This window comes from Mesoplodon densirostris, chromosome 14, assembly GCF_025265405.1.
Source record: "Mesoplodon densirostris isolate mMesDen1 chromosome 14, mMesDen1 primary haplotype, whole genome shotgun sequence".
Taxonomy (NCBI): domain Eukaryota; kingdom Metazoa; phylum Chordata; class Mammalia; order Artiodactyla; family Ziphiidae; genus Mesoplodon; species Mesoplodon densirostris.
The window spans coordinates 64,484,625-64,507,904 of NC_082674.1; positions in this window are offsets into that span (position 1 = coordinate 64,484,625).

Consider the following 23,280-nt stretch of genomic DNA (forward strand, 5'->3'; position numbering starts at 1 on the left):
ACAGGGCCCTCCTCACCAGAGCTAACCCCATGGTGACCACGGGCCCCAGCCCCACACAAGCATCTTCTGGGTGTTCATCATCGACAAATTCCACCATGGGCACCCGCGCCAGCACCCAGCTGGATTTGGGGAACGATGGAGCCACTGCCCAGCCCATCACTGGGGCCCCTGATTGGCAACAGTTAGGAACCCCCGCCTATGACAGCTCTCTCCTGTATTTGAAACGGAGAGCTCCAGCCTTCTCATCTGTTCCAGCTCCCCCAGCTAAGCGCAGCCGTGCACAAGCATCTTCTGGGGGTTCATCATCGACAAATTCCACCGTGGGCAACCATGCCAGCACCCAGCTGGGTTTGGAGAGCAGAGCGGCTACCCAAGATCTAAGCTGCATCTTTGCAGCTCTCAGCATTATAAGCAGGAATCTGGGCACCCCGAGGACCACACACAGCAATGGGGGAAGCGTGGGCCTGAACTCCAGGGCCCTCCCCACCAGAGCTTCCCCCATGGTGACCACGGGACCCAGCCCCGCACAAGCATCTTTTGGGGGTTTGTCATCGACAAATTCCTCCGTGGGCACCCATGCCAGCACCCAGCTGGGTTTTGAGAGCAGAGCGGCTGCCGAAGATCTGAGCTGCATCTTTTCAGCTCTCAGCATTACAGCAGGAACTTGGGCCCGCTGAGCACCTCACACAGCAATGGGGGAAGTGGGGTCCTGACCTACAGGGCCCTCCTCACCAGAGCTAACCCCATGGTGACCACGGGACCCAGCCCCGCACCAGCATCTTCTGGTGGTTCATCATCGACAAATTCCACCATGGGCACCCATGCCAGCACCCAGCTCGATTTTGGGAGCCCTGGAGCCACTACCCAGCCCATCTCTGGGGCCCATAATTGGCAGCAGTGAGGAACCCCCGCCTATGACAGCTCTCTCCTTTATTTGAAATGGAGAGCTTCAGACTTCGCCTTTGCTCCAGCCCCCCCCGCCCCAGCTAAAAGCAGCCACGCACAAGCATCTTCTGGGGGTTCATCATCTTCAAATTCCACCGTGGGCACACATGCCAGCAGCCAACTCGGTTTTGAGAGCAGAGTGTCTGTCCAGATCTGAGCTGCATATTTTCAGCTCTCAGCATTATAGCAGGAATCTGGGCCCCCTGAGCACCACACACAGCAATGGGGGAAGCGTGGCTCTGAACTCCGGGGCCCTGCTCACCAGAGCTACCCCCATGGTGACCACGGGACCCAGCCGCGCACAAGCATCTTCTGGGGGTACATCATCGACAAATTACACCGAGGGCACCTATGACAGAATCCAGCTGAGTTTTGGGAGCCCTGGAGCCATTACCCAGCCAATCACTGGGCCCCTAAGTGGCAGCTGCGAGGAACGCCCGCCTATGAAAGCTCACTCCTGTATTTGAAATGGAGAGCTCCAGGCTTGGTGTATGCTCCAGCCCCCCCAGCTAACTGCAGCCGCGCACAAGCATCTCCTGGGGGTTCATTATCTTCAAATTACACAGTGGGCACCCATGCCAGCACACAGCTGGGTTTGGAGAGCAGAGCGGCTACCCAAGATCTAAGCTGCATCTTTTCAGCTCTCAGCATTATAGCAGCAATCTGGGCCCCCCGAGCACCACACACAGCAATGGGGGAAGCGTGGGCCTGAACTCCAGGGCCCTCCTCACCAAAGCATCCCCCATGGTGACCACGGGACCCAGCACCGCACCGGCATCTTTTGGGGGTTTGTCATCGACAAATTCCTCCGTGGGCACCCATGCCAGCACCCAGCTGGGTTTTGGGATCAGAGCGGCTGCTCAAGAACTGAGCTGCATCTTTTCAGCTCTCAGAATTACAGCAGGCACTAGGGCCCCCCGAGCACCACACACAGCAATGGGGTAAGTGGGGTTCTGACCTACAGGGCCCTCCTCACCAGAGCTAACCCCATGGTGACCACGGGCCCCAGCCCCGCACAAGCATCTTCTAGGTGTTCATCATCGAGAAATTCCACCATGGGCACGCGCGCCAGCACCCAGCTGGATTTGGGGAACGATGGAGCCACTACCCAGCCCATCACTGGGGCCCCTGATTGGCAGCAGTTAGGAACCCCCGCCTATGACATCTCTCTCCTGTATTTGAAACGGAGAGCTCCAGCCTTCTCATCTGTTCCAGCTCCCCCAGCTAAGCGCAGCCGTGCACAAACATCTTCCGCGGCTTCATCATCGACAAATTCCAGCGTGGGCAACCATGCCAGCACCCAGCTGGGTTTGGAGAGCAGAGCAGCTACCCAAGATCTAAGCTGCATCTTTGCAGCTCTCAGCATTATAAGCAGCAATCTGGGCCCCCCGAGGACCACACACAGCAATGGGGGATGCGTGGGTCTGAACTCCAGGGCCCTCCCCACCAGAGCTTCCCCCATGGTGACCACGGGACCCAGCCCCGCACAAGCATCTTTTGGGGGTTTGTCATCGACAAATTCCTCCGTGGGCACCCATGCCAGCACCCAGCTGGGTTTTGAGAGCAGAGCGGCTGCCGAAGATCTGAGCTGCATCTTTTCAGCTCTCAGCATTACAGCAGGAACTTGGGCCCGCTGAGCACCTCACACAGCAATGGGGGAAGTGGGGTCCTGACCTACAGGGCCCTCCTCACCAGAGCTAACCCCATGGTGACCACGGGACCCAGCCCCGCACCAGCATCTTCTGGTGGTTCATCATCGACAAATTCCACCATGGGCACCCATGCCAGCACCCAGCTCGATTTTGGGAGCCCTGGAGCCACTACCCAGCCCATCTCTGGGGCCCATAATTGGCAGCAGTGAGGAACCCCCGCCTATGACAGCTCTCTCCTTTATTTGAAATGGAGAGCTTCAGACTTCGCCTTTGCTCCAGCCCCACCCCCCAGCTAAGCGCAGCCACGCACAAGCATCTTCTGGGGGTTCATGATCTTCAAATTCCACCGTGGGCACACATGCCAGCAGCCAACTCGGTTTTGAGAGCAGAGTGTCTGTCCAGATCTGAGCTGCATATTTTCAGCTCTCAGCATTATAGCAGGAATCTGGGCCCCCTGAGCACCACACACAACAATGGGGGAAGCGTGGCTCTGAACTCCGGGGCCCTGCTCACCAGAGCTACCCCCATGGTGACCACGGGACCCAGCCGCGCACAAGCATCTTCTGGGGGTACATCATCGACAGATTACACCGAGGGCACCTATGACAGAATCCAGCTGAATTTTGGGAGCCCTGGAGCCATTACCCAGCCAATCACTGGGCCCCTAAGTGGCAGCTGCGAGGAACGCCCGCCTATGAAAGCTCACTCCTGTATTTGAAATGGAGAGCTCCAGGCTTGGTGTATGCTCCAGCCCCCCCAGCTAACTGCAGCCGCGCACAAGCATCTCCTGGGGGTTCATTATCTTCAAATTACACAGTGGGCACCCATGCCAGCACCCAGCTGGGTTTGGAGAGCAGAGCGGCTACCCAAGATCTAAGCTGCATCTTTTCAGCTCTCAGCATTATAGCAGCAATCTGGGCCCCCCGAGCACCACACACAGCAATGGGGGAAGCATGGGCCTGAACTCCAGGGCCCTCCTCACCAAAGCATCCCCCATGGTGACCACGGGACCCAGCACCGCACCGGCATCTTTTGGGGGTTTGTCATCGACAAATTCCTCCGTGGACACCCATGCCAGCACCCAGCTGGGTTTTGGGATCAGAGCGGCTACCCAAGATCTAAGCTGCATCTTTGCAGCTCTCAGCATTATAGCAGCAATCTGGGCCTCCCGAGCACCACACACAGCAATGGGGTAAGTGGGGTCCTGACCTACAGGGCCCTCCTCACCAGAGCTAACCCCATGGTGACCACGGGCCCCAGCCCCACACAATCATCTTCTGGGTGTTCATCATCGACAAATTCCACCATGGGCACCCGCGCCAGCACCCAGCTGGATTTGGGGAACGATGGAGCCACTACCCAGCCCATCACTGGGGCCCCTTATTGGCAACAGTTAGGAACCCCCGCCTATGACAGCTCTCTCCTGTATTTGAAACGGAGAGCTCCAGCCTTCTCATCTGTTCCAGCTCCCCCAGCTAAGCGCAGCCGTGCACAAGCATCTTCTGGGGGTTCATCATCGACAAATTCCACCGTGGGCAACCATGCCAGCACCCAGCTGGGTTTGGAGAGCAGAGCAGCTACCCAAGATCTAAGCTGCATCTTTGCAGCTCTCAGCATTATAAGCAGCAATCTGGGCCCCCCGAGGACCACACACAGCAATGGGGGAAGCATGGGCCTGAACTCCAGGGCCCTCCCCACCAGAGCTTCCCCCATGGTGACCACGGGACCCAGCACCGCACGAGCATCTTTTGGGGGTTTGTCATCGACAAATTCCTCCGTGGGCACCCATGCCAGCACCCAGCTGGGTTTTGGGTTCAGAGCGGCTGCTCAAGATCTGAGTTGCATCTTTTCAGCTCTCAGAATTACAGCAGGCACTAGGGCCCCCCGAGCACCACACACAGCAATGGTTTAAGTGGGGTTCTGACCTACAGGTCCCTCCTCACCAGAGCTAACCCCAGGGTGACCACGGGCCCAAGCCCCGCACAAGCATCTTCTGGGTGTTCATCATCGACAAATTCCACCATGGGCACCCGCGCCAGCACCCAGCTGGATTTGGGGAATGATGGAGCCACTACCCAGCCCATCACTGGGGCCCCTGATTGGCAGCAGTTAGGAACCCCCGCCTATGACAGCTCTCTCCTGTATTTGAAACGGAGAGCTCCAGCCTTCTCATCTGTTCCAGCTCCCCCAGCTAAGCGCAGCCGTGCACAAGCATCTTCTGGGGGTTCATCATCGACAAATTCCGCCGTGGGCAACCATGCCAGCACCCAGCTGGGTTTGGAGAGCAGAGCGGCTACCCAAGATCTAAGCTGCATCTTTGCAGCTCTCAGCATTATAAGCAGCAATCTGGGCCCCCCGAGGACCACACACAGCAATGGGGGAAGCTTGGGCCTGAATTCCAGGGCCCTCCTCTCCAGAGCTTCCCCCATGGTGACCACGGGACCCAGCCCCGCACAAGCATCTTTTGGGGGTTTGTCATCGACAAATTCCTCCGTGGGCACCCATGCCAGCACCCAGCTGGGTTTTGAGAGCAGAGCGGCTGCCGAAGATCTGAGCTGCATCTTTTCAGCTCTCAGCATTACAGCAGGAACTTGGGCCCGCTGAGCACCTCACACAGCAATGGGGGAAGTGGGGTCCTGACCTACAGGGCCCTCCTCACCAGAGCTAACCCCATGGTGACCACGGGACCCAGCCCCGCACCAGCATCTTCTGGTGGTTCATCATCGACAAATTCCACCATGGGCACCCATGCCAGCACCCAGCTCGATTTTGGGAGCCCTGGAGCCACTACCCAGCCCATCTCTGGGGCCCATAATTGGCAGCAGTGAGGAACCCCCGCCTATGACAGCTCTCTCCTTTATTTGAAATGGAGAGCTTCAGACTTCGCCTTTGCTCCAGCCCCCCCCCCCAGCTAAAAGCAGCCACGCACAAGCATCTTCTGGGGGTTCATGATCTTCAAATTCCACCGTGGGCACACATGCCAACAGCCAACTCGGTTTTGAGAGCAGAGTGTCTGTCCAGATCTGAGCTGCATATTTTCAGCTCTCAGCATTATAGCAGGAATCTGGGCCCCCTGAGCACCACACACAGCAATGGGGGAAGCGTGGCTCTGAACTCCGGGGCCCTGCTCACCAGAGCTACCCCCATGGTGACCACGGGACCCAGCCGCGCACAAGCATCTTCTGGGGGTACATCATCGACAAATTACACCGAGGGCACCTATGACAGAATCCAGCTGAGTTTTGGGAGCCCTGGAGCCATTACCCAGCCAATCACTGGGCCCCTGAGTGGCAGCTGCGAGGAACGCCCGCCTAGGAAAGCTCACTCCTGTATTTGAAATGGAGAGCTCCAGCCTTGGTGTATGCTCCAGCCCCCCCAGCTAAGTGCAGCCGCGCACAAGCATCTCCTGGGGGTTCATTATCTTCAAATTACACAGTGGGCACCCATGCCAGCACCCAGCTGGGTTTGGAGAGCAGAGCGGCTACCCAAGATCTAAGCTGCATCTTTTCAGCTCTCAGCATTATAGCAGCAATCTGGGCCCCCCGAGCACCACACACAGCAATGGGGGAAGCGTGGGCCTGAACTCCAGGGCCCTCCTCACCAAAGCATCCCCCATGGTGACCACGGGACCCAGCACCGCACCGGCATCTTTTGGGGGTTTGTCATCGACAAATTCCTCCGTGGGCACCCATGCCAGCACCCAGCTGGGTTTTGGGATCAGAGCGGCAACCCAAGATCTGAGCTGCATCTTTTTAGCTCTCAGCATTATAGCAGCAATCTGGGCCCCCCGAGCACCACACACAGCAATGGGGGAAGCCTGGGCCTGAACTCCAGGGCCCTCCTCACCAAAGCATCCCCCATGGTGACCACGGGACCCAGCACAGCACCGGCATCTTTTGGGGGTTTGTCATCGACAAATTCCTCCGTGGGCACCCATGCCAGCACCCAGCTGGGTTTTGGGATCAGAGCGGCTACCCAAGATCTAAGCTGCATCTTTTCAGCTCTCAGCATTATAGGAGCAATCTGGGCCTCCCGAGCACCACACACAGCAATGGGGTAAGTGGGGTCCTGACCTACAGGGCCCTCCTCACCAGAGCTAACCCCATGGTGACCACGGGCCCCAGCCCCACACAAGCATCTTCTGGGTGTTCATCATCGACAAATTCCACCATGGGCACCCGCGCCAGCACCCAGCTGGATTTGGGGAACGATGGAGCCACTGCCCAGCCCATCACTGGGGCCCCTGATTGGCAACAGTTAGGAACCCCCGCCTATGACAGCTCTCTCCTGTATTTGAAACGGAGAGCTCCAGCCTTCTCATCTGTTCCAGCTCCCCCAGCTAAGCGCAGCCGTGCACAAGCATCTTCTGGGGGTTCATCATCGACAAATTCCACCGTGGGCAACCATGCCAGCACCCAGCTGGGTTTGGAGAGCAGAGCGGCTACCCAAGATCTAAGCTGCATCTTTGCAGCTCTCAGCATTATAAGCAGGAATCTGGGCACCCCGAGGACCACACACAGCAATGGGGGAAGCGTGGGCCTGAACTCCAGGGCCCTCCCCACCAGAGCTTCCCCCATGGTGACCACGGGACCCAGCCCCGCACAAGCATCTTTTGGGGGTTTGTCATCGACAAATTCCTCCGTGGGCACCCATGCCAGCACCCAGCTGGGTTTTGAGAGCAGAGCGGCTGCCGAAGATCTGAGCTGCATCTTTTCAGCTCTCAGCATTACAGCAGGAACTTGGGCCCGCTGAGCACCTCACACAGCAATGGGGGAAGTGGGGTCCTGACCTACAGGGCCCTCCTCACCAGAGCTAACCCCATGGTGACCACGGGACCCAGCCCCGCACCAGCATCTTCTGGTGGTTCATCATCGACAAATTCCACCATGGGCACCCATGCCAGCACCCAGCTCGATTTTGGGAGCCCTGGAGCCACTACCCAGCCCATCTCTGGGGCCCATAATTGGCAGCAGTGAGGAACCCCCGCCTATGACAGTTCTCTCCTTTATTTGAAATGGAGAGCTTCAGACTTCGCCTTTGCTCCAGCCCCCCCCGCCCCAGCTAAAAGCAGCCACGCACAAGCATCTTCTGGGGGTTCATCATCTTCAAATTCCACCGTGGGCACACATGCCAGCAGCCAACTCGGTTTTGAGAGCAGAGTGTCTGTCCAGATCTGAGCTGCATATTTTCAGCTCTCAGCATTATAGCAGGAATCTGGGCCCCCTGAGCACCACACACAGCAATGGGGGAAGCGTGGCTCTGAACTCCGGGGCCCTGCTCACCAGAGCTACCCCCATGGTGACCACGGGACCCAGCCGCGCACAAGCATCTTCTGGGGGTACATCATCGACAAATTACACCGAGGGCACCTATGACAGAATCCAGCTGAGTTTTGGGAGCCCTGGAGCCATTACCCAGCCAATCACTGGGCCCCTAAGTGGCAGCTGCGAGGAACGCCCGCCTATGAAAGCTCACTCCTGTATTTGAAATGGAGAGCTCCAGGCTTGGTGTATGCTCCAGCCCCCCCAGCTAACTGCAGCCGCGCACAAGCATCTCCTGGGGGTTCATTATCTTCAAATTACACAGTGGGCACCCATGCCAGCACCCAGCTGGGTTTGGAGAGCAGAGCGGCTACCCAAGATCTAAGCTGCATCTTTTCAGCTCTCAGCATTATAGCAGCAATCTGGGCCCCCCGAGCACCACACACAGCAATGGGGGAAGCGTGGGCCTGAACTCCAGGGCCCTCCTCACCAAAGCATCCCCCATGGTGACCACGGGACCCAGCACCGCACCGGCATCTTTTGGGGGTTTGTCATCGACAAATTCCTCCGTGGGCACCCATGCCAGCACCCAGCTGGGTTTTGGGATCAGAGCGGCTGCTCAAGAACTGAGCTGCATCTTTTCAGCTCTCAGAATTACAGCAGGCACTAGGGCCCCCCGAGCACCACACACAGCAATGGGGTAAGTGGGGTTCTGACCTACAGGGCCCTCCTCACCAGAGCTAACCCCATGGTGACCACGGGCCCCAGCCCCGCACAAGCATCTTCTAGGTGTTCATCATCGAGAAATTCCACCATGGGCACGCGCGCCAGCACCCAGCTGGATTTGGGGAACGATGGAGCCACTACCCAGCCCATCACTGGGGCCCCTGATTGGCAGCAGTTAGGAACCCCCGCCTATGACATCTCTCTCCTGTATTTGAAACGGAGAGCTCCAGCCTTCTCATCTGTTCCAGCTCCCCCAGCTAAGCGCAGCCGTGCACAAACATCTTCCGCGGCTTCATCATCGACAAATTCCAGCGTGGGCAACCATGCCAGCACCCAGCTGGGTTTGGAGAGCAGAGCAGCTACCCAAGATCTAAGCTGCATCTTTGCAGCTCTCAGCATTATAAGCAGCAATCTGGGCCCCCCGAGGACCACACACAGCAATGGGGGATGCGTGGGCCTGAACTCCAGGGCCCTCCCCACCAGAGCTTCCCCCATGGTGACCACGGGACCCAGCCCCGCACAAGCATCTTTTGGGGGTTTGTCATCGACAAATTCCTCCGTGGGCACCCATGCCAGCACCCAGCTGGGTTTTGAGAGCAGAGCGGCTGCCGAAGATCTGAGCTGCATCTTTTCAGCTCTCAGCATTACAGCAGGAACTTGGGCCCGCTGAGCACCTCACACAGCAATGGGGGAAGTGGGGTCCTGACCTACAGGGCCCTCCTCACCAGAGCTAACCCCATGGTGACCACGGGACCCAGCCCCGCACCAGCATCTTCTGGTGGTTCATCATCGACAAATTCCACCATGGGCACCCATGCCAGCACCCAGCTCGATTTTGGGAGCCCTGGAGCCACTACCCAGCCCATCTCTGGGGCCCATAATTGGCAGCAGTGAGGAACCCCCGCCTATGACAGCTCTCTCCTTTATTTGAAATGGAGAGCTTCAGACTTCGCCTTTGCTCCAGCCCCACCCCCCAGCTAAGCGCAGCCACGCACAAGCATCTTCTGGGGGTTCATGATCTTCAAATTCCACCGTGGGCACACATGCCAGCAGCCAACTCGGTTTTGAGAGCAGAGTGTCTGTCCAGATCTGAGCTGCATATTTTCAGCTCTCAGCATTATAGCAGGAATCTGGGCCCCCTGAGCACCACACACAACAATGGGGGAAGCGTGGCTCTGAACTCCGGGGCCCTGCTCACCAGAGCTACCCCCATGGTGACCACGGGACCCAGCCGCGCACAAGCATCTTCTGGGGGTACATCATCGACAAATTACACCGAGGGCACCTATGACAGAATCCAGCTGAGTTTTGGGAGCCCTGGAGCCATTACCCAGCCAATCACTGGGCCCCTAAGTGGCAGCTGCGAGGAACGCCCGCCTATGAAAGCTCACTCCTGTATTTGAAATGGAGAGCTCCAGGCTTGGTGTATGCTCCAGCCCCCCCAGCTAACTGCAGCCGCGCACAAGCATCTCCTGGGGGTTCATTATCTTCAAATTACACAGTGGGCACCCATGCCAGCACCCAGCTGGGTTTGGAGAGCAGAGCGGCTACCCAAGATCTAAGCTGCATCTTTTCAGCTCTCAGCATTATAGCAGCAATCTGGGCCCCCCGAGCACCACACACAGCAATGGGGGAAGCATGGGCCTGAACTCCAGGGCCCTCCTCACCAAAGCATCCCCCATGGTGACCACGGGACCCAGCACCGCACCGGCATCTTTTGGGGGTTTGTCATCGACAAATTCCTCCGTGGGCACCCATGCCAGCACCCAGCTGGGTTTTGGGATCAGAGCGGCTACCCAAGATCTAAGCTGCATCTTTGCAGCTCTCAGCATTATAGCAGCAATCTGGGCCTCCCGAGCACCACACACAGCAATGGGGTAAGTGGGGTCCTGACCTACAGGGCCCTCCTCACCAGAGCTAACCCCATGGTGACCACGGGCCCCAGCCCCACACAATCATCTTCTGGGTGTTCATCATCGACAAATTCCACCATGGGCACCCGCGCCAGCACCCAGCTGGATTTGGGGAACGATGGAGCCACTACCCAGCCCATCACTGGGGCCCCTGATTGGCAACAGTTAGGAACCCCCGCCTATGACAGCTCTCTCCTGTATTTGAAACGGAGAGCTCCAGCCTTCTCATCTGTTCCAGCTCCCCCAGCTAAGCGCAGCCGTGCACAAGCATCTTCTGGGGGTTCATCATCGACAAATTCCACCGTGGGCAACCATGCCAGCACCCAGCTGGGTTTGGAGAGCAGAGCAGCTACCCAAGATCTAAGCTGCATCTTTGCAGCTCTCAGCATTATAAGCAGCAATCTGGGCCCCCCGAGGACCACACACAGCAATGGGGGAAGCATGGGCCTGAACTCCAGGGCCCTCCCCACCAGAGCTTCCCCCATGGTGACCACGGGACCCAGCACCGCACGAGCATCTTTTGGGGGTTTGTCATCGACAAATTCCTCCGTGGGCACCCATGCCAGCACCCAGCTGGGTTTTGGGTTCAGAGCGGCTGCTCAAGATCTGAGTTGCATCTTTTCAGCTCTCAGAATTACAGCAGGCACTAGGGCCCCCCGAGCACCACACACAGCAATGGTTTAAGTGGGGTTCTGACCTACAGGTCCCTCCTCACCAGAGCTAACCCCAGGGTGACCACGGGCCCAAGCCCCGCACAAGCATCTTCTGGGTGTTCATCATCGACAAATTCCACCATGGGCACCCGCGCCAGCACCCAGCTGGATTTGGGGAACGATGGAGCCACTACCCAGCCCATCACTGGGGCCCCTGATTGGCAGCAGTTAGGAACCCCCGCCTATGACAGCTCTCTCCTGTATTTGAAACGGAGAGCTCCAGCCTTCTCATCTGTTCCAGCTCCCCCAGCTAAGCGCAGCCGTGCACAAGCATCTTCTGGGGGTTCATCATCGACAAATTCCGCCGTGGGCAACCATGCCAGCACCCAGCTGGGTTTGGAGAGCAGAGCGGCTACCCAAGATCTAAGCTGCATCTTTGTATCTCTCAGCATTATAAGCAGCAATCTGGGCCCCCCGAGGACCACACACAGCAATGGGGGAAGCTTGGGCCTGAATTCCAGGGCCCTCCTCTCCAGAGCTTCCCCCATGGTGACCACGGGACCCAGCCCCGCACAAGCATCTTTTGGGGGTTTGTCATCGACAAATTCCTCCGTGGGCACCCATGCCAGCACCCAGCTGGGTTTTGAGAGCAGAGCGGCTGCCGAAGATCTGAGCTGCATCTTTTCAGCTCTCAGCATTACAGCAGGAACTTGGGCCCGCTGAGCACCTCACACAGCAATGGGGGAAGTGGGGTCCTGACCTACAGGGCCCTCCTCACCAGAGCTAACCCCATGGTGACCACGGGACCCAGCCCCGCACCAGCATCTTCTGGTGGTTCATCATCGACAAATTCCACCATGGGCACCCATGCCAGCACCCAGCTCGATTTTGGGAGCCCTGGAGCCACTACCCAGCCCATCTCTGGGGCCCATAATTGGCAGCAGTGAGGAACCCCCGCCTATGACAGCTCTCTCCTTTATTTGAAATGGAGAGCTTCAGACTTCGCCTTTGCTCCAGCCCCTGCCCCAGCTAAAAGCAGCCACGCACAAGCATCTTCTGGGGGTTCATGATCTTCAAATTCCACCGTGGGCACACATGCCAACAGCCAACTCGGTTTTGAGAGCAGAGTGTCTGTCCAGATCTGAGCTGCATATTTTCAGCTCTCAGCATTATAGCAGGAATCTGGGCCCCCTGAGCACCACACACAGCAATGGGGGAAGCGTGGCTCTGAACTCCGGGGCCCTGCTCACCAGAGCTACCCCCATGGTGACCACGGGACCCAGCCGCGCAGAAGCATCTTCTGGGGGTACATCATCGACAAATTACACCGAGGGCACCTATGACAGAATCCAGCTGAGTTTTGGGAGCCCTGGAGCCATTACCCAGCCAATCACTGGGCCCCTGAGTGGCAGCTGCGAGGAACGCCCGCCTAGGAAAGCTCACTCCTGTATTTGAAATGGAGAGCTCCAGCCTTGGTGTATGCTCCAGCCCCCCCAGCTAAGTGCAGCCGCGCACAAGCATCTCCTGGGGGTTCATTATCTTCAAATTACACAGTGGGCACCCATGCCAGCACCCAGCTGGGTTTGGAGAGCAGAGCGGCTACCCAAGATCTAAGCTGCATCTTTTCAGCTCTCAGCATTATAGCAGCAATCTGGGCCCCCCGAGCACCACACACAGCAATGGGGGAAGCGTGGGCCTGAACTCCAGGGCCCTCCTCACCAAAGCATCCCCCATGGTGACCACGGGACCCAGCACCGCACCGGCATCTTTTGGGGGTTTGTCATCGACAAATTCCTCCGTGGGCACCCATGCCAGCACCCAGCTGGGTTTTGGGATCAGAGCGGCTGCTCAAGATCTGAGCTGCATCTTTTCAGCTCTCAGAATTACAGCAGGCACTAGGGCCCCCCGAGCACCACACACAGCAATGGGGTAAGTGGCGTTCTGACCTACAGGGCCCCCCACACCAGATCTAACTCCATGGTGACCACGGGCCCCAGCCCCGCAAGCATCTTCTGGGTGTTCATCATCGACAAATTCCACCATGTGCACCCGCGCCAGCACCCAGCTGGATTTGGGGAACGATGGAGCCACTACCCAGCCCATCACTGGGGCCCCTGATTGGCAGCAGTTAGGAACCCCCGCCTATGACAGCTCTCTCCTGTATTTGAAACGGAGAGCTCCAGCCTTCTCATCTGTTCCAGCTCCCCCAGCTAAGCGCAGCCGTGCACAAGCATCTTCTGGGGGTTCATCATCAACAAATTCCACCGTGGGCAACCATGCCAGCACCCAGCTGGATTTGGAGAGCAGAGCAGCTACCCAAGATCTAAGCTGCATCTTTGCAGCTCTCAGCATTATAAGCAGCAATCTGGGCCCCCCGAGGACCACACACAGCAATGGTGGAAGCGTGGGCCTGAACTCCAGGGTGCTCCCCACCAGAGCTTCCCCCATGGTGACCACGGGACCCAGCACCGCACAAGCATCTTTTGGGGGTTTGTCATCGACAAATTCCTCCGTGGGCACCCATGCCAGCACCCAGCTGGGTTTTGAGAGCAGAGCGGCTGCCGAAGATCTGAGCTGCATCTTTTTAGCTCTCAGCATTATAGCAGCAATCTGGGCCACCCGAGCACCACACACAGCAATGGGGGAAGCGTGGGCCTGAACTCCAGGGCCCTCCTCACCAAAGCATCCCCCATGGTGACCACGGGACCCAGCACAGCACCGGCATCTTTTGGGGGTTTGTCATCGACAAATTCCTCCGTGGGCACCCATGCCAGCACCCAGCTGGGTTTTGGGATCAGAGCGGCTACCCAAGATCTAAGCTGCATCTTTTCAGCTCTCAGCATTATAGCAGCAATCTGGGCCTCCCGAGCACCACACAGCAATGGGGTAAGTGGGGTCCTGACCTACAGAGCCCTCCTCACCAGAGCTAACCCCATGGTGACCACGGGCCCCAGCCCCACACAAGCATCTTCTGGGTGTTCATCATCGACAAATTCCACCATGGGCACCCGCGCCAGCACCCAGCTGGATTTGGGGAACGATGGAGCCACTACCCAGCCCATCACTGGGGCCCCTGATTGGCAACAGTTAGGAACCCCCGCCTATGACAGCTCTCTCCTGTATTTGAAACGGAGAGCTCCAGCCTTCTCATCTGTTCCAGCTCCCCCAGCTAAGCGCAGCCGTGCACAATCATCTTCTGGGGGTTCATCATCGACAAATTCCACCGTGGGCAACCATGCCAGCACCCAGCTGGGTTTGGAGAGCAGAGCGGCTACCCAAGATCTAAGCTGCATCTTTGCAGCTCTCAGCATTATAAGCAGCAATCTGGGCCCCCCGAGGACCACACACAGCAATGGGGGAAGCGTGGGCCTGAACTCCAGGGCCCTCCCCACCAGAGCTTCCCCCATGGTGACCACGGGACCCAGCCCCGCACAAGCATCTTTTCGGGGTTTGTCATCGACAAATTCCTCCGTGGGCACCCATGCCAGCACCCAGCTGGGTTTTGAGAGCAGAGCGGCTGCCGAAGATCTGAGCTGCATCTTTTCAGCTCTCAGCATTACAGCAGGAACTTGGGCCCCCTGAGCACCTCACACAGCAATGGGGGAAGTGGGGTCCTGACCTACAGGGCCCTCCTCACCAGAGCTAACCCCATGGTGACCACGGGACCCAGCCCCGCACCAGCATCTTCTGGTGGTTCATCATCGACAAATTCCACCATGGGCACCCATGCCAGCACCCAGCTCGATTTTGGGAGCCCTGGAGACACTACCCAGCCCATCTCTGGGGCCCATAATTGGCAGCAGTGAGGAACCCCCGCCTATGACAGTTCTCTCCTTTATTTGAAATGGAGAGCTTCAGACTTCGCCTTTGCTCCAGCCCCCCCCCCCAGCTAAAAGCAGCCACGCACAAGCATCTTCTGGGGGTTCATCATCTTCAAATTCCACCGTGGGCACACATGCCAGCAGCCAACTCGGTTTTGAGAGCAGAGTGTCTGTCCAGATCTGAGCTGCATATTTTCAGCTCTCAGCATTATAGCAGGAATCTGGGCCCCCTGAGCACCACACACAGCAATGGGGGAAGCGTGGCTCTGAACTCCGGGGCCCTGCTCACCAGAGCTACCCCCATGGTGACCACGGGACCCAGCCGCGCACAAGCATCTTCTGGGGGTACATCATCGACAAATTACACCGAGGGCACCTATGACAGAATCCAGCTGAGTTTTGGGAGCCCTGGAGCCATTACCCAGCCAATCACTGGGCCCCTAAGTGGCAGCTGCGAGGAACGCCCGCCTATGAAAGCTCACTCCTGTATTTAAAATGGAGAGCTCCAGGCTTGGTGTATGCTCCAGCCCCCCCAGCTAACTGCAGCCGCGCACAAGCATCTCCTGGGGGTTCATTATCTTCAAATTACACAGTGGGCACCCATGCCAGCACCCAGCTGGGTTTGGAGAGCAGAGCGGCTACCCAAGATCTAAGCTGCATCTTTTCAGCTCTCAGCATTATAGCAGCAATCTGGGCCCCCCGAGCACCACACACAGCAATGGGGGAAGCATGGGCCTGAACTCCAGGGCCCTCCTCACCAAAGCATCCCCCATGGTGACCACGGGACCCAGCACCGCACCGGCATCTTTTGGGGGTTTGTCATCGACAAATTCCTCCGTGGGCACCCACGTCAGCACCCAGCTGGGTTTTGGGATCAGAGCGGCTGCTCAAGATCTGAGCTGCATCTTTTCAGCTCTCAGAATTACAGCAGGCACTAGGCCCCCCGAGCACCACACACAGCAATGGGGTAAGTTGGGTTCTGACCTACAGGGCCCTCCTCACCAGAGCTAACCCCATGGTGACCACGGGCCCCAGCCCCGAACAAGCATCTTCTAGGTGTTCATCATCGAGAAATTCCACCATGGGCACGCGCGCCAGCACCCAGCTGGATTTGGGGAACGATGGAGCCACTACCCAGCCCATCACTGGGGCCCCTGATTGGCAGCAGTTAGGAACCCCCGCCTATGACATCTCTCTCCTGTATTTGAAACGGAGAGCTCCAGCCTTCTCATCTGTTCCAGCTCCCCCAGCTAAGCGCAGCCGTGCACAAACATCTTCCGCGGCTTCATCATCGACAAATTCCAGCGTGGGCAACCATGCCAGCACCCAGCTGGGTTTGGAGAGCAGAGCGGCTACCCAAGATCTAAGCTGCATCTTTGCAGCTCTCAGCATTATAAGCAGCAATCTGGGCCCCCCGAGGACCACACACAGCAATGGGGGAAGCGTGGGCCTGAACTCCAGGGCCCTCCCCACCAGAGCTTCCCCCATGGTGACCACGGGACCCAGCACCGCACAAGCATCTTTTGGGGGTTTGTCATCGACAAATTCCTCCATGGGCACCCATGCCAGCACCCAGCTGGGTTTTGAGAGCAGAGCGGCTGCCGAAGATCTGAGCTGCATCTTTTCAGCTCTCAGCATTACAGCAGGAACTTGGGCCCGCTGAGCACCTCACACATAAATGGGGGAAGTGGGGTCCTGACCTACAGGGCCCTCCTCACCAGAGCTAACCCCATGGTGACCACGGGACCCAGCCCCGCACCAGCATCTTCTGGTGGTTCATCATCGACCAATTCCACCATGGGCACCCATGCCAGCACCCAGCTCGATTTTGGGAGCCCTGGAGCCACTACCCAGCCCATCTCGGGGGCCCATAATTGGCAGCAGTGAGGAACCCCCGCCTATGACAGCTCTCTCCTTTATTTGAAATGGAGAGCTTCAGACTTCGCCTTTGCTCCAGCCCCACCCCCCAGCTAAGCGCAGCCACGCACAAGCATCTTCTGGGGGTTCATGATCTTCAAATTCCACCGTGGGCACACATGCCAGCAGCCAACTCGGTTTTGAGAGCAGAGTGTCTGTCCAGATCTGAGCTGCATATTTTCAGCTCTCAGCATTATAGCAGGAATCTGGGCCCCCTGAGCACCACACACAACAATGGGGGAAGCGTGGCTCTGAACTCCGGGGACCTGCTCACCAGAGCTACCCCCATGGTGACCACGGGACCCAGCCCCGCACAAGCATCTTCTGGGGGTACATCATCGACAAATTACACCGAGGGCACCTATGACAGAATACAGCTGAGTTTTGGGAGCCCTGGAGCCATTACCCAGCCAATCAGTGGGCCCCTGAGTGGCAGCTGCGAGGAACGCCCGCCTAGGAAAGCTCACTCCTGTATTTGAAATGGAGAGCTCCAGCCTTGGTGTATGCTCCAGCCCCCCCCAGCTAAGTGCAGCCGCGCACAAGCATCTCCTGGGGGTTCATTATCTTCAAATTACACAGTGGGCACCCATGCCAGCACCCAGCTGGGTTTGGAGAGCAGAGTGGCTACCCAAGATCTAAGCTGCATCTTTTCAGCTCTCAGCATTATAGCAGCAATCTGGGCCGCCCGAGCACCACACACAGCAATGGAGGAAGCGTGGGCCTGAACTCCAGGGCCCTCCTCACCAAAGCATCCCCCATGGTGACCACGGGACCCAGCACCGCACAGGCATCTTTTCGGGTTTGTCATCGACAAATTCCTCCGTGGGCACCCATGCCAGCACCCAGCTGGGTTTTGGGATCAGAGCGGCTGCTCAAGAACTGAGCTGCATCTTTTCAGCTCTCAGAATTACAGCAGGCACTAGGGCCCCCCGAGCACCACACACAGCAATGGGGTAAGTGGGGTTCTGACCTACAGGGCCCTCCTCACCAGAGCTAACCCCATGGTGACCACGGGCCCCAGCCCCGCACAAGCATCTTCTGGGTGTTCATCATCGACAAATTCCACCATGGGCACCCGCGCCAGCACCCAGCTGGATTTGGGGAACGATGGAGCCACTACCCAGCCCATCACTGGGGCCCCTGATTGGCAGCAGTTAGGAACCCCCGCCTATGACAGCTCTCTCCTGTATTTGAAACGGAGAGCTCGAGCCTTCTCATCTGTTCCAGCTCCCCCAGCTAAGCACAGCCGTGCACAAGCATCTTCCGCGGGTTCATCATCGACAAATTCCACCGTGGGCAACCATGCCAGCACCCAGCTGGGTTTGGTGAGCAGAGCGGCTACCCAAGATCTAAGCTGCATCTTTGCAGCTCTCAGCATTATAAGCAGCAATCTGGGCCCCCCGAGGACCACACACAGCAATGGGGGAAGCATGGGCCTGAACTCCAGGGCCCTCCCCACCAGAGCTTCCCCCATGATGACCACGGGACCCAGCCCCGCACAAGCATCTTTTGGGGGTTTGTCATCGACAAATTCCTCCGTGGGCACACATGCCAGCACCCAGCTGGGTTTTTTTTTTTTTTTTTTTTTTTTGCTCTACGCGGGCCTCTCATTGCTGTGGCCTCTCCCGTTGCGGAGCACAGGCTCCGGACACACAGGCCCCGCGGCGATGGCTCGCGGGCCCAGCCGCTCCGCGGCATGTGGGATCCTCCGGGATCGGGGCACGAACCCGTGTCCCCTGCATCGGCAGGCGGACTCTCAACCACTGCGCCACCAGGGAGGCCCCCAGCTGGGTTTTGAGAGCAGAGCGGCTGCCGAAGATCTGAGCTGCATCTTTTCAGCTCTCAGCATTACAGCAGGAACTTGGGCCCGCTGAGCACCTCACACAGCAATGGGGGAAGTGGGGTCCTGACCTACAGGGCCCTCCTCACCAGAACTAACCCCATGGTGACCACGGGACCCAGCCCCGCACCAGCATCTTCTGGTGGTTCATCATCGACAAATTCCACCATGGGCACCCATGCCAGCACTCTGCTCGATTTTGGGAGCCCTGGAGCCATTACCCAGCCAATCACTGGGCCCCTGAGTGGCAGCTGCGAGGAACGCCCGCCTAGGAAAGCTCACTCCTGTATTTGAAATGGAGAGCTCCAGCCTTGGTGTATGCTCCAGCCCACCCCAGCTAACTGCAGCCGCGCAAAAGCATCTCCTGGAGGTTCATTATCTTCAAATTACACAGTGGGCACCCATGCCAGCACCCAGCTGGGTTTGGAGAGCAGAGTGGCTACCCAAGATCTAAGCTGCATCTTTTCAGCTCTCAGCATTATAGCAGCAATCTGGGCCCCCCGAGCACCACACACAGCAATGGAGGAAGCGTGGACTTGAACTCCAGGGCCCTCCGCACCAAAGCATCCCCCATGGTGACCACGGGACCCAGCACCGCACAGGCATCTTTTGGGGGTTTGTCATCGACAAATTCCTCCGTGGGCACCCATGCCAGCACCCAGCTGGGTTTTGGGATCAGAGCGGCTGCTCAAGATCTGAGCTGCATCTTTTCAGCTCTCAGAATTACAGCAGGCACTAGGGCCCCCCGAGCACCACACACAGCAATGGGGTAAGTGGGGTTCTGACCTACAGGGCCCTCCTCACCAGAGCTAACCCCATGGTGTCAACGGGCCCCAGCCCCGCACAAGCATCTTCTGGGTGTTCATCATCGAGAAATTCCACCATGGGCACCCGCGCCAGCACCCAGCTGGATTTGGGGAACGATGAAGCCACTACCCAGCCCATCACTGGGGTCCCTGATTGGCAGCAGTTAGGAACCCCCGCCTATGACAGCTCTCTCCTGTATTTGAAACGGAGAGCTCCAGCCTTCTCATCTGTTCCAGCTCCCCCAGCTAAGCGCAGCCGTGCACAAGCATCTTCTGGGGTTTCATCATCGACAAATTCCGCCGTGGGCAACCATGCCAGCACTCAGCTGGGTTTGGAGAGCAGAGCGGCTACCCAAGATCTAAGCTGCATCTTTGCAGCTCTCAGCATTATAAGCAGCAATCTGGGCCCCCCGAGGACCACACACAGCAATGGGGGAAGCATGGGCCTGAACTCCAGGGCCCTCCCCACCAGAGCTTCCCGCATGGTGACCACGGGACCCAGCCCCGCACAAGCATCTTTTGGGGGTTTGTCATCGACAAATTCCTCCGTGGGCACCCATGCCAGCACCTAGCTGGGTTTTGAGAGCAGAGCGGCTGCCGAAGATCTGAGCTGCACCTTTTCAGCTCTCAGCATTACAGCAGGAACTTGGGCCCGCTGAGCACCTCACACAGCAATGGGGGAAGTGGGGTCCTGACCTACAGGGCCCGCCTCACCAGAGCTAACCCAAAGGTAACCACGGGACCCAGCCCCGCACCAGCATCTTCTGGGGGTACATCATCGACAAATTCCACCATGAGCACCCATGCCAGCACCCAGCTCGAATTTCGAGCCCTGGAGCCATTACCCAGCCAATCACTGGGCCCTGAGTGGCAGCTGCGAGGAACGCCCGCCTAGGAAAGCTCAATCCTGTATTTGAAATGGAGAGCTCCAGCCTTGGTGTATGCTCCAGCCCCCCCAGCTAAGTGCAGCCGCGCACAAGCATCTCCTGGGGGTTCATTATCTTCAAATTACACAGTGGGCACCCATGCCAGCACCCAGCTGGGTTTGGAGAGCAGAGCGGCTACCCAAGATCTAAGCTGCATCTTTTCAGCTCTCAGCATTATAGCAGCAATCTGGGCCCCCCGAGCACCACACACAGCAATGGAGGAAACGTGGACCTGAACTCCAGGGCCCTCCTCACCAAAGCATCCCCCATGGTGACCACGGGACCCAGCACCGCACAAGCATCTTCAGGGGGTTCATGATCTTCAAATTCCACCGTGGGCACACATGCCAGCAGCCAACTCGGTTTTGAGAGCAGCGTGTCTGTCCTGATCTGAGCTGCATACTTTCAGCTCTCTGCATTATAGCAGGAATCTGGGCCCCCTGAGCACCACACACAGCAATGGGGGAAGCGTGGCTCTGAACTCCGGGGCCCTGCTCACCAGAGCTACCCCCATGGGGACCACGGGACCCAGCCGCGCACAAGCATCTTCTGGGGGTACATCATCGACAAATTACACCGAGGGCACCTATGACAGAATCCAGCTGAGTTTTGGGAGCCCTGGAGCCATTACCCAGCCAATCACTGGGCCCCTGAGTGGCAGCTGCGAGGAACGCCCGCCTAGGAAAGCTCACTCCTGTATTTGAAATGGAGAGCTCCAGCCTTGGTGTATGCTCCAGCCAACCCCAGCTAAATGCAGCCGCGCACAAGCATCTCCTGGGGGTTCATTATCTTCAAATTACACAGTGGGCACCCATGCCAGCACCCAGCTGGGTTTGGAGAGCAGAGCGGCTACCCAAGATCTAAGCTGCATCTTTTCAGCTCTCAGCATTATAGCAGCAATCTGGGCCGCCCGAGCACCACACACAGCAATGGGGGAAGCGTGGGCCTGAACTCCAGGGCCCTCCTCACCAAAGCATCCCCCATGGTGACCACGAGACCCAGCACCGCACCGGCATCTTTTGGGGGTTTGTCATCGACAAATTCCTCCGTGGGCACCCATGCCAGCACCCAGCTGGGTTTTGGGATCAGAGCGGCTACCCAAGATCTAAGCTGCATCTTTTCAGCTCTCAGCATTATAGCAGCAATCTGGGCCTCCCGAGCACCACACACAGCAATGGGGTAAATGGGGTCCTGACCTACAGGGCCCTCCTCACCAGAGCTAACCCCATGGTGACCACGGGCCCCAGCCCCGCACAGGCATCTTCTGGGTGTTCATCATCGACAAATTCCACCATGGGCACCCGCGCCAGCACCCAGCTGGATTTGGGGAACGATGGAGCCACTACCCAGCCCATCACTGGGGCCCCTGATTGGCAGCAGTTAGGAACCCCCGCCTATGACAGCTCTCTCCTGTATTTGAAACGGAGAGCTCCAGCCTTCTCATCTGTTCCAGCTCCCCCAGCTAAGCGCAGCCGTGCACAAGCATCTTCTGGGGTTTCATCATCGACAAATTCTGCCGTGGGCAACCATGCCAGCACTCAGCTGGGTTTGGAGAGCAGAGCGGCTACCCAAGATCTAAGCTGCATCTTTGCAGCTCTCAGCATTATAAGCAGCAATCTGGGCCCCCCGAGGACCACACACAGCAATGGGGTAAATGGGGTCCTGACCTACAGGGCCCTCCTCACCAGAGCTAACCCCATGGTGACCACGGGCCCCAGCCCCGCACAGGCATCTTCTGGGTGTTCATCATCGACAAATTCCACCATGGGCACCCGCGCCAGCACCCAGCTGGATTTGGGGAACGATGGAGCCACTACCCAGCCCATCACTGGGGCCCCTGATTGGCAGCAGTTAGGAACCCCCGCCTATGACAGCTCTCTCCTGTATTTGAAACGGAGAGCTCCAGCCTTCTCGTCTGTTCCAGCTCCCCCAGCTAAGCGCAGCCGTGCACAAGCATCTTCTGGGGTTTCATCATCGACAAATTCCGCCGTGGGCAACCATGCCAGCACTCAGCTGGGTTTGGAGAGCAGAGCGGCTACCCAAGATCTAAGCTGCCTCTTTTCAGCTCTGAGCAATACATCAGGAATCCGGGGGCCAATGAGAACCACACACAGCAGTGGGGGAAGTGTGGGCCTGAAATCAAGGTCCCACCTCACCAGAGCTACGCCCATGGTGACCACGGGACCCAGCCCCGCACAAACATCTTCTGGGGGGTCATCATCGTCAAATTCCTCCGTGGGCACCATGCTAGCACACAGTTGGATTTTTGGAGCCCTGGAGCCAGTACCAAGCCCATCTGTGGGTACCCTGATTGGCAGCAGAGAGGAAGCCCTGCCTATGACAACTCTCGCCTTTATTAAAAACGGAGAGCTCCAGCCTTCGCCTCTGCTCCAGGCCCCCCAGCTAGGAGCAACCGCGCACAAGCATTTCCGGTGTTTCATCACTGACAAATTCCACCGTGGGCACCCATGCCAGCACCCACCTGGGTTTTGAGAACAGAGCAGCTGCCCAAGATCTGAGCTGCATCTTTGCAGCTGTGAGCATTACAGCAGGAACCAGGGGGCCCCTGAGCACCACACACAAAAATTGGAGAAGCGTGGGCCGGAACTCCCAGGGCCTCATCACCAGAGCTACCCCCATGGTGCCCACGGGACCCATCCCCACACCAGCATCTTCTGGGAGTTCATCACTGACAAATGCCACCATGGGAATCCATGCCAGCACCCACCTGCGTTTGGGGAGCCATGGAGCCATACCCAGCCCATCTCTGGGGCCCATAATTGGCAGCAGTGAGGAACCCCCGCCTCTGATGGCTCTCTC